At 32.9% G+C, this 15,622-nt stretch overlaps 1 long non-coding RNA gene across 1 annotated transcript in view; it reads right to left on the bottom strand.

The window, feature by feature from the left end:
- Window positions 1-12,149: 12,149 nt before the first annotated feature.
- LOC142237004 (uncharacterized) overlaps window positions 12,150-15,622 on the bottom strand; it is a 46,145-nt gene continuing 42,672 nt past the window's right edge. The window contains exon 2 of the long non-coding RNA XR_012722299.1: window positions 12,150-12,749. This is a non-coding gene — a long non-coding RNA (uncharacterized LOC142237004). The remainder of the gene's footprint in view (window positions 12,750-15,622) is intronic.

Here is a 15,622-nt window from a genome sequence, read left to right on the forward strand (position 1 = left end):
TATATTTCTAAATGAATGGATTCAAAAAAGTAGCCGTGAAAACAAGTTGGTTTTCAGCTTGAAAATCGAACATAGTACTTACCTTAAGATGCAAAATGGACAAAACTGTAGTAAATTGGACAAACCTCTAGTAAATCTGAAAACTTAACTTAAAAACTTCCTTACTCGCATATGAATATATAATATAGAATATAAGATGACAGACATCAGCATACGGCTAAACAGCATTAACGGAGTTTCACGAAAATGGGGGTTACCCAGCACATTGTTTATGCCTTCAACCTCTGAAATTCTGAAGTTATATCTGCATGTTATATATTCCACATTATATACACTGATTGACCCAGAACAACCTGCTGAGTCCGTTGTTTGTGGACCTTTAGGTCGCCATGATCGTAACCCCCGCTTTCATAATATTTCAATGCAACAAGGTATCTGTTATACTTTAGTGACTTCATCCTTAGGACTATGACACCTAAAATTTATTTTCAAGTTACATTACATCCTATGAACTACGGAAATTTATTTATTTATTTTTTCACAAATGCAATCATTATCAAAGTTTGCACATCCCATAAATAGGCTTTCTACAGGGAAGTTGGAGAGATATATTTGTGTTTAGCCTTAAGGTAATTTCTTCGATTCCCTGTTACCTCTTAAGTTGACGATATAAAATATGGATTATTATTAAAATTGTTTTGTTATTTAATGTAATTGCGCGGCAGTCTGAGATTATCTACAAGAAGATCATGAATTTATACTTAAGCATCCCTAAGGCATTTATAAACTACACTCACATTGTGAGTATGTTGCTCGCTACACTCCATTCGTCCGTTTCATGAACACATCCCATCGCATTTTACGACACAATATCATTGCTGACACTCAACATTAACAATGGCACATTAAACAAATAACTTACTCGTACAACAGTTTAAAACACTCCACAACAACGTTGCAAACTCATGCCCGTGGTTGTAGGATGTACACTGAAAAAAATCAGTATAAAAGTACAAAAAAAACTGTATCGTGAAAATGTTCAATAATGTCGGTGATTGGTAATGGAAGCAAAAATAAACAAACATTTCAGAAAAATGAGAGTTGAACGGGCCTTACTGAAAGATGGCAGCTGTATCTAAATTTAAACCGGTCTGATGTTTATCGACTTGACGAAGGATATCACAAGATTATTATTTTCGATATTTCAAGAAGCTAAATAAAAAATAAAAATGTAGAATTTCTACATAGATTTCTAGATTTTTCCGGTATCCATATAGACGCAAATCATGTTTTTTTTCGCTCAAAACCAAACCAAATTTTTTACAAGTTACACTTTTTTTGTTTGTGCATGTCAAAATACGTGCCTTTTTGTGTAAGTGTGAAGATATATGTGTGTATTGGTGTGAGTCCTGGAAGGTAGACAGATTGACAGAAAGAGAGAGAGAGACATAGTACTTAGTTACTTACTTGCTGCTACTAAAAACATTTCATGTTGCATGAACACAACAATACAAACATTTGACAAGTACTTGTCAGATTTATGACAGACTGAGTTCTCGTGGGGTACTGAATGAAGAGCAGCAGCACCAGCACCAGCATCCCCATCATATTATTAGATGATGTACGACGCTACGACCCAATGGTAATGCTTTTACCATAGCTCCATTCCGCATTTCTCCTATTCAGGCTAACATGCAAAGTACTTGGTCTAAAGCAATGGAATGATAATGGCAAAGTAGCAAAGCAACAACCAGGAGAGTGTTTATTCCAAAGAAACTGTAATATTTCAAGTAATTTCACTTGGTTCCTTCATACCCAAGGATACTAGGTTGCCTTTTAAGGATGATAGATTAAAGTAAACTCACCCACACAAGTGTTTGAAGAAGGCAGTGTTTTAATGAAATAATACCGAGGAGCTTGGGGAAGCCTAATCTTTATCAGCATCATGTTGGCAACTACATAAGGAATTAATCGGGTTGGCTTGGCTTGCCATTTAATAGGATTTTAGATATGCACTCAACTATAGCCTTAGGCGGAGAGGTCATTAGAGCTCTTTACATTCGACCACTTGCAGTTTTCAACAATGAAGGCAGAGGAACTTGCAGTGCATGCTTTTTGGAAATTGGATTGTGTTACTTAACTAAATATGTGTGTGGTATTCTCATCATATGGCAAATAAAGGGTTAGGCACACTAGAATTTGACGATAAAACAGTTACGTTTATGCATCGCCAAAATTAAAGTTCGTACTTTTTCATTTAACTGAAAAGAATGATAAATATCTTAGACCAGACAAGAAACTAAGATATAAAATTGTATATGCTACACACAAAAAAATTTCACGAACATTTTTCCAATTAAAATTTTAATTGAGTTTTAAAAAATATTCACTTAAAAATTTAATTGATTCAACAAATTTTTTAATTGAAACAAAAATCAATCACAAAAATAATAGTATTAATTAATTTTTTAATTGGATCAATTAACTTTTTAATGGACCTTCAATTAATTTTTTAATTGATACTATCATTTCTGTGATTGAAGACATTTCAATTAAAAATTAATTGGATCAATTAATTTCGTGATTGAATCAGAAAAAAATTTTTTGTGTGTAGTTTCTGATCATGGGACTAAAACTATCCGGCAACGATTATTGAATATCATATATTTCCTGAAATATATAATATTGCCACATTTTGTTCCATTGAACTGGTCGTAATAAAATATGCTAATTAAATGTTTTTCATCAACAATTGGAGAGCCATGGTCGTAAGTGCGATCTCAGTCTCAGGCAAGTCTTCAGAATGTTATTCAATCGTTGCATAACATTTCAATCATAATGGTAACATCTCTGACTGTTTAAGTTGTTATACAAAAAAAAACTATGAGTGGTACTGAACTCTTTGTGAAAGGTCCTTTTGACTGCACCATAATAAACAATTTCCTTATTATTAAGTTGAAAATTGAACCAGCCTCATTGTCGGAGTATATTCGTTTTCTTGAGCGTTCATACCACGAACACAATTCTATCCCCATTTGGGCTGTTTTTTAACGCCTGCAGTATTCTACGAATCGTGACATTGTCGTCGGTATAAGTAGGTTTTGTTTAGCTAGACAGTTTCACCTCTGCGTCTAACCTACATGAGAGGGTATGGATATGGTGCAAAGTAACGAGTACATTCTCGTAAAGTATTGCGACTATATCCATCAAAGGAGTAGAGTAACTATACAGCATGTGAACTCTCTTTTATTTCGCTGAGCACTTTACCTTTCAAAATCCTGGAGTGGTGTATTTGGAAAGTGAAAATGCTTCTACTACATTTCTTTTTTTTGGATATGTTGGATTAAGCTCGTGGATAAAGCTCGTCCTGTGGAATAAAAGAACGATTTACCAATATAGTCCAATAAAATGAACTAATGACGATGTGGAAATCCGAAACAACTCTCTTCCCAACCATTATAGACAACATTTTTAACATCATAAAAATCTGGTAATGATAGGCTAATAAATAATTCATGATATCATTGCATGAACTATAATACGCTATATGTACTTCGTACAAGAAACAGTCTCGAATGCGCATCACTATGATAAATGCATTTTGAAAACTTTTTCTAAATATATCACGATTCATAATCATATTTCTCTCGAAAGCAACTTCTTTGATGTCTACTAAATTTTGATATCTTGAAATTGTAGGGGATACAATATGTTAACGCTAAATACTTGTTTCTATTTTTTTCTCTTTTATAGCCAATAACGCATGTGCCTTATTTTGGGCACTATTATGCTCATGGTTAAGTTTAATATCAAGCGAACCCATTTAAGTTGTCCATTATCAAAATAAACTTAATTTTATGGACATTACTTTTTGAAATGGTGTAGGGTTTGTTTTTGTTGCCAACTCTATTACTAGACCGAAAAGCATTATCTCTAGCCTCTTCAAATTTTCTTGTAGAAAACTTTGCTCGAGGCCGTGCAGGCATTTGCCATGAAACTTTTGGACAGGGGAAGATCATAGCAATTTCAATGTTTCATTTTCAATTAGCATTCCATAAAAGTAAAATCTTGGGCCACACATACGGCCAAGAGAGCACTCTTGCATTTTATAAAAATCTACTACTGCTCATAATAAAAATATTTTACATAATTTAGGCAAGACCTTAAGCACCGAGCGAGCTATTTCAAGAAATAACCACATCAAACCACACAAAACTCTCGTTTAACGTTCAACGAGCAGGAAAACTTAATTAAATTCAAATCGACAAAAAATCTTAAATGTCAAGAATGTCGTACACGTACACACATACACTCAGACCCCCTCCCAGTCGCCTACACCACATACGAGCACAGGTTCCATATGAGCATATCCTTGGAAAGTAAAAAAGAAAATATTTGCTCTTCCATAAAAGACACTTGCCAACACTCATTCAACTCCGGGGCTAAGAGTCAGGCGGCATTAAGTCATTTTATAAGCTCCAGGAATTTCTCGTTTTTGTCCCTCTGACACACTGGAATTTTGATAATATTTTTTGCTTCTTTCATTTACGTTGTTCCAGTTGTTGGGGTTGAGGTTGTGGTTCCTCATGTCCTTTTCCATGTTCTGGCAATTGTTATATGAGAGAATAATTTTAGGAGCTTTGTGACGAATACTGGCCACCCTGGTAGTATATGAACCTAATAAAATGGTCATGGTCGATTTCTAGGTCCTTCCGTATATCCGCCCACTTAAATGGTACAAAGGTGATGTTCAGCCAAAGAAACCTAGAATTTTGTCAATATTCAAATATTCCTTGTGGGTAGTAACGAGGAAGATAAAATTTACTCCTTGCATTGTATGACTACCAAATTAACCATATTGTCCCTATACAAAAACAGTTCATCAGAGTGACATAAATCATGGCATAATGATGAACCATTGTCGCACATTTTTGTATGTCATAGGGATGAGGAAATGAACAGGGCAGTATAAATTTCCTATTAAATATTGCTAATGATTTTTTTCTTAAGAGTATAAGAGAATAGTAGAATATTTTGAAGAGGTCTCCCACAGATTGATTATACATATGTCATGACATTGCGCTATAGGGATCAATGACAGGTTTTTTATACAGTAACTGAACGGAATCACCCAGAGCGTGGAATTGATAATTATGAGTATATGGGCGTATCGAATTTTCGAAAATTTACCATTAAATTTTGCCATGAACTCTTCCAAAAGTAGTGGAAATAGATTTCTGACTTTTGAATAACGGAAATCTATGAATATATGGGCATGAGCATTTCAGTTTTTTTGCAAATTAAGGCATAATGGTGTAAATTTTTTGCAGAGGAAATTTCACAAATTTGTATTAAATTTTTGGACATCTTCAAAAGCTCACGAAACATTCATTAAATAACACTGGAGATTAGGAAAATGTGCCCACTGCCACATCCGCTTGCCTATGGAAGGTGTATCTCAAACTTGCCAGTGTATACAAAATTAAATATACCTATATTTACATAGAAAACAAAATTTCTGGAATTAATTAATCCAATTATTTTTTTAATTGATATGTCAATCAATCACGAAAATGATAGCATGAATTACAGTTTTAATTGGGCATAAAAAATTTATTGGTTTCATTAGCAAATTTCAATTCATTTTTGAAATGGTTCAATTAAAAATTTAATTGATGTTGATTGCAAAACGCAATTAATCTTTTAATTGAAAACTTAACTATTTTCAATTACATTCTCAAATGACTTAGTGTTTTTAGTTTGATTAAAAAATTGATTGTTTGAAATCAATTTTTCATTAAAAATTAAAAAAAAAATCCATAACTCTTTTAACTTACTCTTAAAAACTACCAATTAATTTTTGAATAAAAAATTTTAAAATTGTCAATTACTGGTTTAATAAACGTAACGTTTCTATTCTGATTAAAAAGTTAATTGTATCCATAAATTTATTAATTGAAATTTTTTTTGTCTTCAATTAACATTTTAATTGGAAATATTTTGGTGATATTTATACCCTTCACCACTACTGTGGTACAGGGTATAATAAGTTTGTGCATTTGTATGTAACGTCAAGAAGGAAAAGTCTGAGACCCATCGTTTAGTATACCGATCGGCTTAGAATTAAATTCTGAGTCGATCCGTCTGTCTGTCCGCCCGTCTGTCTGTATATGTAATTTTGTGAGCAAAGTACAGCTCGCAGTTTAAGCCCAATCAGCTTCAAATTTGGCACAGAGTTTCACTTTGACTCAAAGACAATCGCTATTGATTTTGAAAAAATCGGTTCAGATTTAGATATAGCTGCCATATATATTTATCACCGATCTGGTCATAATTGACGTATTTATCAACGTATTTTCTCAAAATTTCGGGCAGCCAAATATTTTGGGGCTTTCGTAAGATATGCAAAATATCAGCCAAATCGGTTCAGATTTAAATATTATACCCATGTATATCTTTCATCCGATTTGAACTTATATGGCCTCAAAATCCAGAGTTTTGCCCTGATTTGCTTCAAATTTCGCACAAGGAGTACGTTTAATAGTATCATTAAGTGTATCAAATTTCGTTGAAATCGGTTCAGATTTAGATATAGCTCCCATATATATTTTTTATCTGATTTTCACTTATATGGCCAAAAAAGCCAGAGTTTTGCCCTGATTTACTTCAAATTTTGCACAAGGAGTACGTTTAATAGTATTGTTAATTGTGCTAAATTTGGTTGAAATCGGTTCAGATTTAGATATAGCTCCCATATATATCTGTCGTCCGATTTCGACTAATATAGCCTCAAAAGTCAGGGTTTTGCCCTGATTTGCTTCAAAGCTTGCACAAGGAGTACGTTTAAGAGTATCATTCAGTGTGCTAAATTTGGTTAAAATCAGTTCAGGTTTAGATATAGCTCCCATATATATCTTTCGCCCGATTTAGACTCATATGGCCTCAAAAGCCAGAGGTTCGCCCTGATTAGCATCAAATTTTGCACAAAGAGTACGTTTAATAGTATCGTTAAGCGTGCCAAATTTGGTTCAAATCGGTTCAGATTTTGATATAGCTCCCATATATATCTTTCGTCCGATTTAGACTCATATGGCTTCAAAATCCAGAGTTTTGCCCTGAGTCGCTTCAAATTTTGCATAAGGAGTACGTTTAATGGTATTGGTAAGTGTGCCCAATTTGGTTGAAATCGGTTGAAATTGTCTCCAAATCGTTTCAGATATAAATATTTGTATATGGGAATATAAACCTTGATAATAACTCCCAACAAATTTGAAGGAGTTGAGATGGTAACACAAATTTTGGTCTACATGATGGTGAAGGGTACACGCAAATAAAAAAAACGTTTGGAAAACGTGTACCGAAAACGTTTTTCTTTTGTTAGAGTTTTTTGAAATGCTTCGAAAATTTTAAACTTTTATCACCAAAAAAATTCGTTTGTTACAAAATTTTTATTTTTTCAATAAAAAAGTTATTTTTGAAACAACAATACAGTCCATTTCGTTTATATCAAACACTGTTCTTTTCTGATTTTAGGGATAAGACACATTTTACAGTTCAAAATTTAATATACTACAATGTAATATAGAAAATTTTCTCGGAATCTTCCGAACATATCTGGAATATATGTAAAAAAAAAAACAAAAAACAAAACTTTGGTCGAAGCAGGGATCGAACCCACGACCCTTGGCATGCAAGTCGGACGTAGCAACCACTGCTCCACGGTGCCTAACTAAATGTTTTTTCCTGTTAAATAAACTTTGTTTATTTGGTTCGTGGGCCCCGCAAGCTATGCTATATAAATATAACTTATATGGATATTTATCTATTGATGACCATAACAGGTACATAGCTCAGTGGTTAGTGTGTTGGCTTACAAAGTGCATGGTCCGCGGTTCGATTCTCCATCCAGGCGAAAGGTAAAAAAATTTTAAAAATTTATAAAATTTATAAAATTTATAAAGGGTGATTCTTTTGAGGTTAGGATTTTCATGCATTAGTATTTGACAGATCACGTGGGATTTCAGACATGGTGTCAAAGAGAAAGATGCTCAGTATGCTTTGACATTTCATCATGAATAGACTTACTAACGAGCCACAACGTCGAATTTTCAGTGAATGGGCCCTAGAAAAGTTGGCAGAAAATCCGCTTTTTTATCGACAAATTTTGTTCAGCGATGAGGCTCATTTCTGGTTGAATGGCTACGTAAATAAGCAAAATTGCCGCATTTGGAGTGAAGAGCAACCAGAAGCCGTTCAAGAACTGCCCATGCATACCGAAAAATGCACTGTTTGGTGTGGTTTGTACGCTGGTGGAATCATTGGACCGTATTTTTTCAAAGATGCTGTTGGACGCAACGTTACGGTGAATGGCGATCGCTATCGTTCGATGCTAACAAACTTTTTGTTGCCAAAAATGGAAGAACTGAACTTGGTTGACATGTGGTTTCAACAAGATGGCGCTACATGCCACACAGCTCGCGATTCTATGGCCATTTTGAGGGAAAACTTCGGAGAACAATTCATCTCAAGAAATGGACCAGGAAAGTTGGTCACCAAGATCATGCGATTTGACGCCTTTAGACTATTTTTTGTGGGGCTACGTCAAGTCTAAAGTCTACAGAAATAAGCCAGCAACTATTCCAGCTTTGGAAGACAACATTTCCGAAGAAATTCGGGCTATTCCGGCCGAAATGCTCGAAAAAGTTGCCCAAAATTGGACTTTCCGAATGGACCACCTAAGACGCAGCCGCGGTCAACATTTAAATGAAATTATCTTCAAAAAGTAAATGTCATGGACCAATCTGACGTTTCAAATAAAGAACCGATGAGATTTTGCAAATTTTATGCGTTTTTTTTTTTTAAAAAGTTATCAAGCTCTTAACAAATCACCCTTTATAATTTCTTCTACATTGTTGGTATTACAGGAAAAGGTGTTAAGAACTAAAAAACCTTGTGGATGTGAGAAAGATGTGAGGGAAAATGCAATTAGCAAGAAAACAATGCAATTAGCAAGAAAACAATTAGAAACGAACGTTGTTTGTCAAAAATTTCGTTTGGGAGGAAAGAATTATTTTTTTGCGTGTATAATATAGTCGGCCCCGCCCGACTTTAGACTTTACTTACTTGTTTTTCTGTGTAGTAATAATGGGAACCTGTTTTTATCTCAACTTGGTCATTACCTTGAAGTGGAGAAGTAGAGCAATTTTACCAGGTAATAGTTTCCTCTGAATAAATTTCTGATGCTCGCATTATAGACAAACGTTATGTCCTGGTTTATACGATCAATTGTTTTTATGTGTGAGATATCATCGGTCATTGATCTCATGGTGTATTGAAAGGAATAAACTCATAGAGGTACATGAAAGTAAAATTTACCAACATTCAAACTTTTTTGATGATATGGAGCATGAACAAACTCTTAGTATCCAAATGTAGGAGGAAATCTTCCTTTAATAGCGAAGCTTGTATTACTATCCTCTAACAACGGAATAAATGAAGTTCATCTTCAATAAATATTGGTCCAAGGCGATTTGACACAGAATCACTTCCGAAGACGATCTTGTATACTTTTTTCCACTTGCTCTTTTTTCTTTCCCTCATAAACAAGATTTGTGTCTCAGTACATCTATAAGCATTTTCAATTTTTGATTGAAGTTCCTTAGCTTTTTATGACTTTTGCATTGTTGTCTCTCGTTTACGCTTTTCTCCTATTATAGCTTCAAGTACATTTAGTGCATTTACACTAGTTTATTTTATGAAATTATACACATTCTTTGGGGGTATACATCCCCATGTTTTATATTTATATCTAATTTAGAAAATGGTAAACGAATGATTATTTATTTTCAAATTTAATGTCTTTTCTTGTTTCAAATCTATTAAATGCAAATTCCAGTTTCCTAAATATCATGTTTGAATGCATGTATGAACGTAAATGTATTTATCTCAAAACTCATATAATTTTCTTAGAAATCTCTTAATTTGATACAAAGCTCGATACAAAGTAGTAAAGTAAAAATATCATCCATTTTCAAATATAAACACAAGAAACTATGAAATAAAATGACAAACTTATTCCCTTTAGATTCTACACAAAACAGAAATACCTGGGCTTACTGCAATATCCTTGTACATGGTCTGTGGCCAGTTGTTGTTACATCTTGGTAAGCAAAATGTCCTTCTGCTTTAAATTCTTCTACGGTGCTGGCCAAGATGTTAACCGAAAATGTGCTCTGTTCACTTAGTACCAATATTGATTGATAACATCGGCTACTAATTGAAATTTTAGTATGATGCACTTGATAAAAACACTCATTTTGGTCAGGAACATAGAGACAGAAATTTATATTTTGCACAAGATTCGTTGCATGTGTTGGTCTCAATTGGTTTCGGAAGTTAAGGGAAATATTAAAACAGAGTATAAGCCATCATTGAGGATGAGTAATAAAATTGCAAAATGCCATTATTTGTCAATAAAAATTTGCATACACTTTGATTGATGCACAACATTCGATTTGTCTGTAGATGATACCTGATTTTTTTGTTTGCACAAACCGCACTGATAAAAGGAATCTTTTAGTTTTGTTTTACACACTGCCCACACAGGAGGACAATTGAATTGATTTGAAATATTTATATATGTGTATCATGGCACATAAATTTTAGCCTAAATGTTTCATGTACCGATAATAGTCTACGCAACCAAAATGAAAATTCTGATCGCGACGAAAATATTTTTAGAATTTATCGATATAGTCTATTCGTTATAGGTTGAAAACAAAGATAAATACACGCAAAAACTAATTCTTTCCTCCCAAACGAAATTTTAGACAAACAAAGTTCGTTTCTCATATGCTTTCTCATTGGAAGAAAAGTATATACTTTTTATGATAAACGTTTATTCTTTTCCAGAATGTAAAAACAATTTCACAAAGACTAACTAAACAAAAAAACAATCTTTTCTGGCTAATTGCATTTTCCCTCATATCTTTCTCACTTCCACGAGGTTTTTTAGTTCTTAGCACCTTTTTCTGTAATACAAACAATGTAGAAGAAATTATTCGATTTTATAAATTTTTTAAATTTTACCTTTCGCCTGGACGGAGAAACGAACCGCGGACCATGCAATTTGTAAGCCAACACACTACCCACTGGGCTACGTAGCTGTTATTGTCATCAATAGACAATTATCCAAATAAGTTATAAACAAACTTTATTTAACAGAAACATACATTTAGTTGGGTACCGTGGAGCAGTGGTTGCTACGTCCGCCTTGCATACCAAGGGTCCTGGGTTCGAGCCCTGCTTCGACCGAACACCAATAAGTTTTGTTTTACATATATTCCAGATATGTTCGGAAGATTCCGAAAAGGTGTTCAACATTACATACTACTATATTAAATTTTTACTATGAAATGTGTTTTATTATAGACTTAAAGTCAGAAAAGAACAGTGCCTGATATAAATGAAATGGACTGTGTTGTTGGTTCAAAAATATTTTTTTTTATTAAAAAAATAAACTTTTTGTAACAAACGAATTTTTTTGGTGATAAAAGTTTAAAATTTTCGAAGGAATTCAAAAAACTGTAACAAAAGATAAACGTTTTCGGTACAAGTTTTCCAAACGTTTTTTTTTTTTTCTTAGCGTGTATATCGCTTAATCGTGTATATCGCTAGGTCAAGAATGTTCTTTAGCCAAAACTTAGAGTACTTTAGATAGTAATACACGTGGTACTGTTTATACCCTACACTACTCTGTGGAATAGGCTATTATATGTTAGTGCATATGTTTGCAATATCCAGAATGTGATGAGATAGATACAGGGTGTCTTTGTAATTTGTAATTTGCTATTTGTTCCAAATTACAACCAAATCGGTTCAGATTTAGATGTAGATCCCTTATATATGTACCCCTCGCATCAATGGAATTTCTAGCTCATAACTCGTGATCTATCGTTATATCCGTCAAATGTAGATCAATGCAATGATTCAAGGAGATATCTTTTTGTTTAATTTTTCTTAAAGATTGTTCTAGGGCTCCACTCCAAATACCCTTGTTACACAAATGTTTTTTTTTTATTTGTTTATATAAAAAAAAAGTAAATGCAAACAAATCATATCTTGCTCCAAAGTAAAATTTCAACACCAAGTAACTTTGTATTTTTATTGTATCTAAAATGTAAAAAGTTTATACATCCTTAAGGTAAAATCATATGTTTCCGGTATAATTAAAATCAGTTATGAACATTTGATAGTTTTTATCCTTAGCACTTGAAAAAAACAACTTTAAAATCTTATTGATTTTCCCATCCCTGAACTATAGCCATGGTGTTAGAATTATTTTCCTATAGTTAAATGTAGTTGAGATGTTCACATTTTGTATGTGTTTGTGTAGTTGAGCATATGAAAGCTTTTTGGTAAATATTGATTGAATGTTCATTTTACTTAAATAAGTTTTCTAATTTAATTTTATAGATATTTTCTTCAATATTTTCAACTCTTTATGTTGCATGGTCCCTTACATACATACATCGTCCTTACATCGAGATTTTGTCCTGCCATAGATGCAGCATGCATTAGCAGTCAGCCAGCCAGCATCAAGATGCACTTACCAGAAGTGGTAACTTAACAACTTTTGTTTGTAGACATGCAAAATATTCTTTCGGTCCAAAGTCCACAAGTCATCACATAGATGGACTAGAGCTATGCCCAAAGATTTAAGGAGAGAAAACAAATACGAAGCAATATATCTGCAAAGACATTGATAATCAATTAAGAAATGAAATTTGAACAAAACCGAAGAAATTATTTGTGATATACAAACATAAATATGTAAATATGAGTCTTGGGTTTTTGTTTTGCAAAATGCAACCCCATAAACAAATTAAGCCAAAAAAAAAAATATTGCCCAATGCATTTTTATCTTGTAGTAGTGAATTTTATGTTTCTGAAATTTATGCTTGAACTCCCTAACAACGTCTCTAGGATATGCTCAAGAAGGACAGACAGATACTCCCGCATTATCACGAACCTAAATCACTCTCATAGCACTCGAAATATTCTGTAGCATAATTGCAAATTTAAAAAAACGCATTTATACACGCATAAAACAAATTAGTTTATGGTTTTTACTTTAACCCTAGCTTTGGCACTATATACAAATGTAAATATTTCATTTTTGCCATTTCAACAATATAGATCCGATTTTTATGCAATTTGGACTAAGTGGCTAATTGTTCGTGCTCTTTCACAATATGAACATATTTAACAATATTTTTTTACAATATAGCAGTTTTTCAATACATCAGAGAAAACTACCAAAAAAATCCTCTCTGAGTTTGAAATTTCGTCTAAAAATACGAAAGAGAAAATAGTCAAATTGGTTGATGTTAACAAAAGAATTATTCTCTGTAGATGTGAAATATTGTCAATTAAATGACGTATTGGCAAAAATAGACCTTCAAGATTCATTATGGGGAAGTTCGACAGTGGTAACTATTGGTAGATAGCCCAACACAACTATTTATTGAATCTTTACAAAACACCAGAAATCTTTTTGGAATCCCAATGGCGTAGAATATAAATTGCAATTCCAAATGTTTGCAGGGAATTAAGGTATGTTTGAGTGTTTTTATTTTCCATTTAATCCTTAAATGATTGTGAAAGTTTAAGTAGTCAGAGCAAAGGTTATGTTGAATAGAACTATTTAAAGATTCAGGTAATAGAAAAATACTTACCTGAAGAATATCGAAATGATTCGAATGATTAGCTGCACTCGTCGCCATAACCTATTTATGTCTTTATTCAATTGAGCTACATATCGTAATTAACTATTATTCAAATGAGTTCTCAGCTGTTTACAAATAAAGATATTAAACTTAAATATATCTACGAGTAATATGAATTTTAACAAGTAAGAAAGAGATAAAGTCTGAAGGTGTAGATAGAGAGCATAAACCAAAATCAAATTTAATGAATTAGCATACCTTTAGAAATGTCTAATTGAAAGAATACTTTGTGACAATTAATATGTCAAAGATATCTGTGGAGCTACACCTAAATCTCGGTTCATCGGGCGACTCATCTATACAATGAGTGCCATAACAAAGTTCGGCTTTTATATTGACTATTTTGTTGAAAATTTCTAACACCCCTAACACCGCAAAATACACATTAAAAAAAAAACCCTTGGAACACCCAGAAAAAAGGGGCTCTAATGCCAACTGAACTTTATTTTAGTTCATGAAGATTAGTTTATTTTAGTTAAATTTTGCACAATATGAGTAAATGTTTCTTATTTAAATAATTTTTTGCTAACTTTAATGACGTGAACTAAAAATAAGAAAAAAAGTTGTATACAAATATAGTGCACAATTTTACTACAAAATAAAATAGTTCATATTTTCCTATAATGGCAGAAGTTTGTTTAAATTGAGTTCATGAGTCTCTCAAATGAGTAAATTTTACTAAAATTGTACCTATCTTGAACTTCGTACTGCGCTAAAGACATTTTAACAATTTTTAAATCCAATTTTTTTCTTTCAACATATGAAATTTTTTTAAACTACAGAAAAAAATTAATTATTTACAAAAAATTCTTCAGTTTGACAAAAATATTAAATTATTTATAACATGTTGCAATTAGAAAGCTATTTTAGCTAAAATTTTTTTTTGGGAGCCACCGTGGTGCAATGGTTAGCATGCCCGCCTTGCATACACAAGGTCGTGGGTTCGATTCCTGCTTCGACCGAACACCAAAAAGTTTTTCAGCGGTGGATTATCCCACCTCAGTAATGCTGGTGACATTACTGAGGGTTTCAAAGCTTCTCTAAGTGGTTTCATTGCAATGTGGAACGCCGTTCGGACTCGGCTATAAAAAGGAGGTCCCTTGTCATTGAGCTTAACATGGAATCGGGCAGCACTCAGTGATAAGAGAGAAGTTCACCAATGTGGTATCACAATGGACTGAATAGTCTAAGTGAGCCTGATACATCGGGCTGCCACCTAACCTAACCTAACCTAACCTAGCTAAAATTTTCTAAACTAAACCTACATTTTCTTCCACGGTGGGTTCACTTTTTTTGGGTGAAGACTTTATTTTGATTATCACTGTGTTTTTGAGTAGGAGAATGCCTAAATTTGAACCGATATTGTTGATATAAGTCAGACTATATCTTTGTATATTCAATATCATTGGTGCTTGTGCCAAAAAGAGTTATAGCAAATAAGAATAGGTAGACAGACTGATGGGCAACCTGGCAATGTCGTCTAAATTTGGATAGCAACCGTGTTCTGGATAGCAAATATATTATTATGAGTTATTATAATTATTGCTTTACGTTACAATACGAGTTTATATGAAGATTAAGGAATTGATTTTATTAAGTTATTGAAAAGAAAATTATATATACCAATTTCACAAGCCTGACTATACACTTATGTTTCAGTCTTGGCTAATACCCATTTTCATAGGCTATAGTAAGATCTGGCCGGGTGAGATGATTCAATTTGGGTTTTATATTGCTTGTATTGATATGCATTTTCTATTTTAACTTCAGCAAAAGAAAAATTATACTCCATATATTTTCTAGTTTTTTAATTTTGATATATTTCAAATTTTCAC

This window comes from Haematobia irritans, chromosome 1 (genome assembly GCF_050003625.1).
Source record: "Haematobia irritans isolate KBUSLIRL chromosome 1, ASM5000362v1, whole genome shotgun sequence".
Taxonomy (NCBI): domain Eukaryota; kingdom Metazoa; phylum Arthropoda; class Insecta; order Diptera; family Muscidae; genus Haematobia; species Haematobia irritans.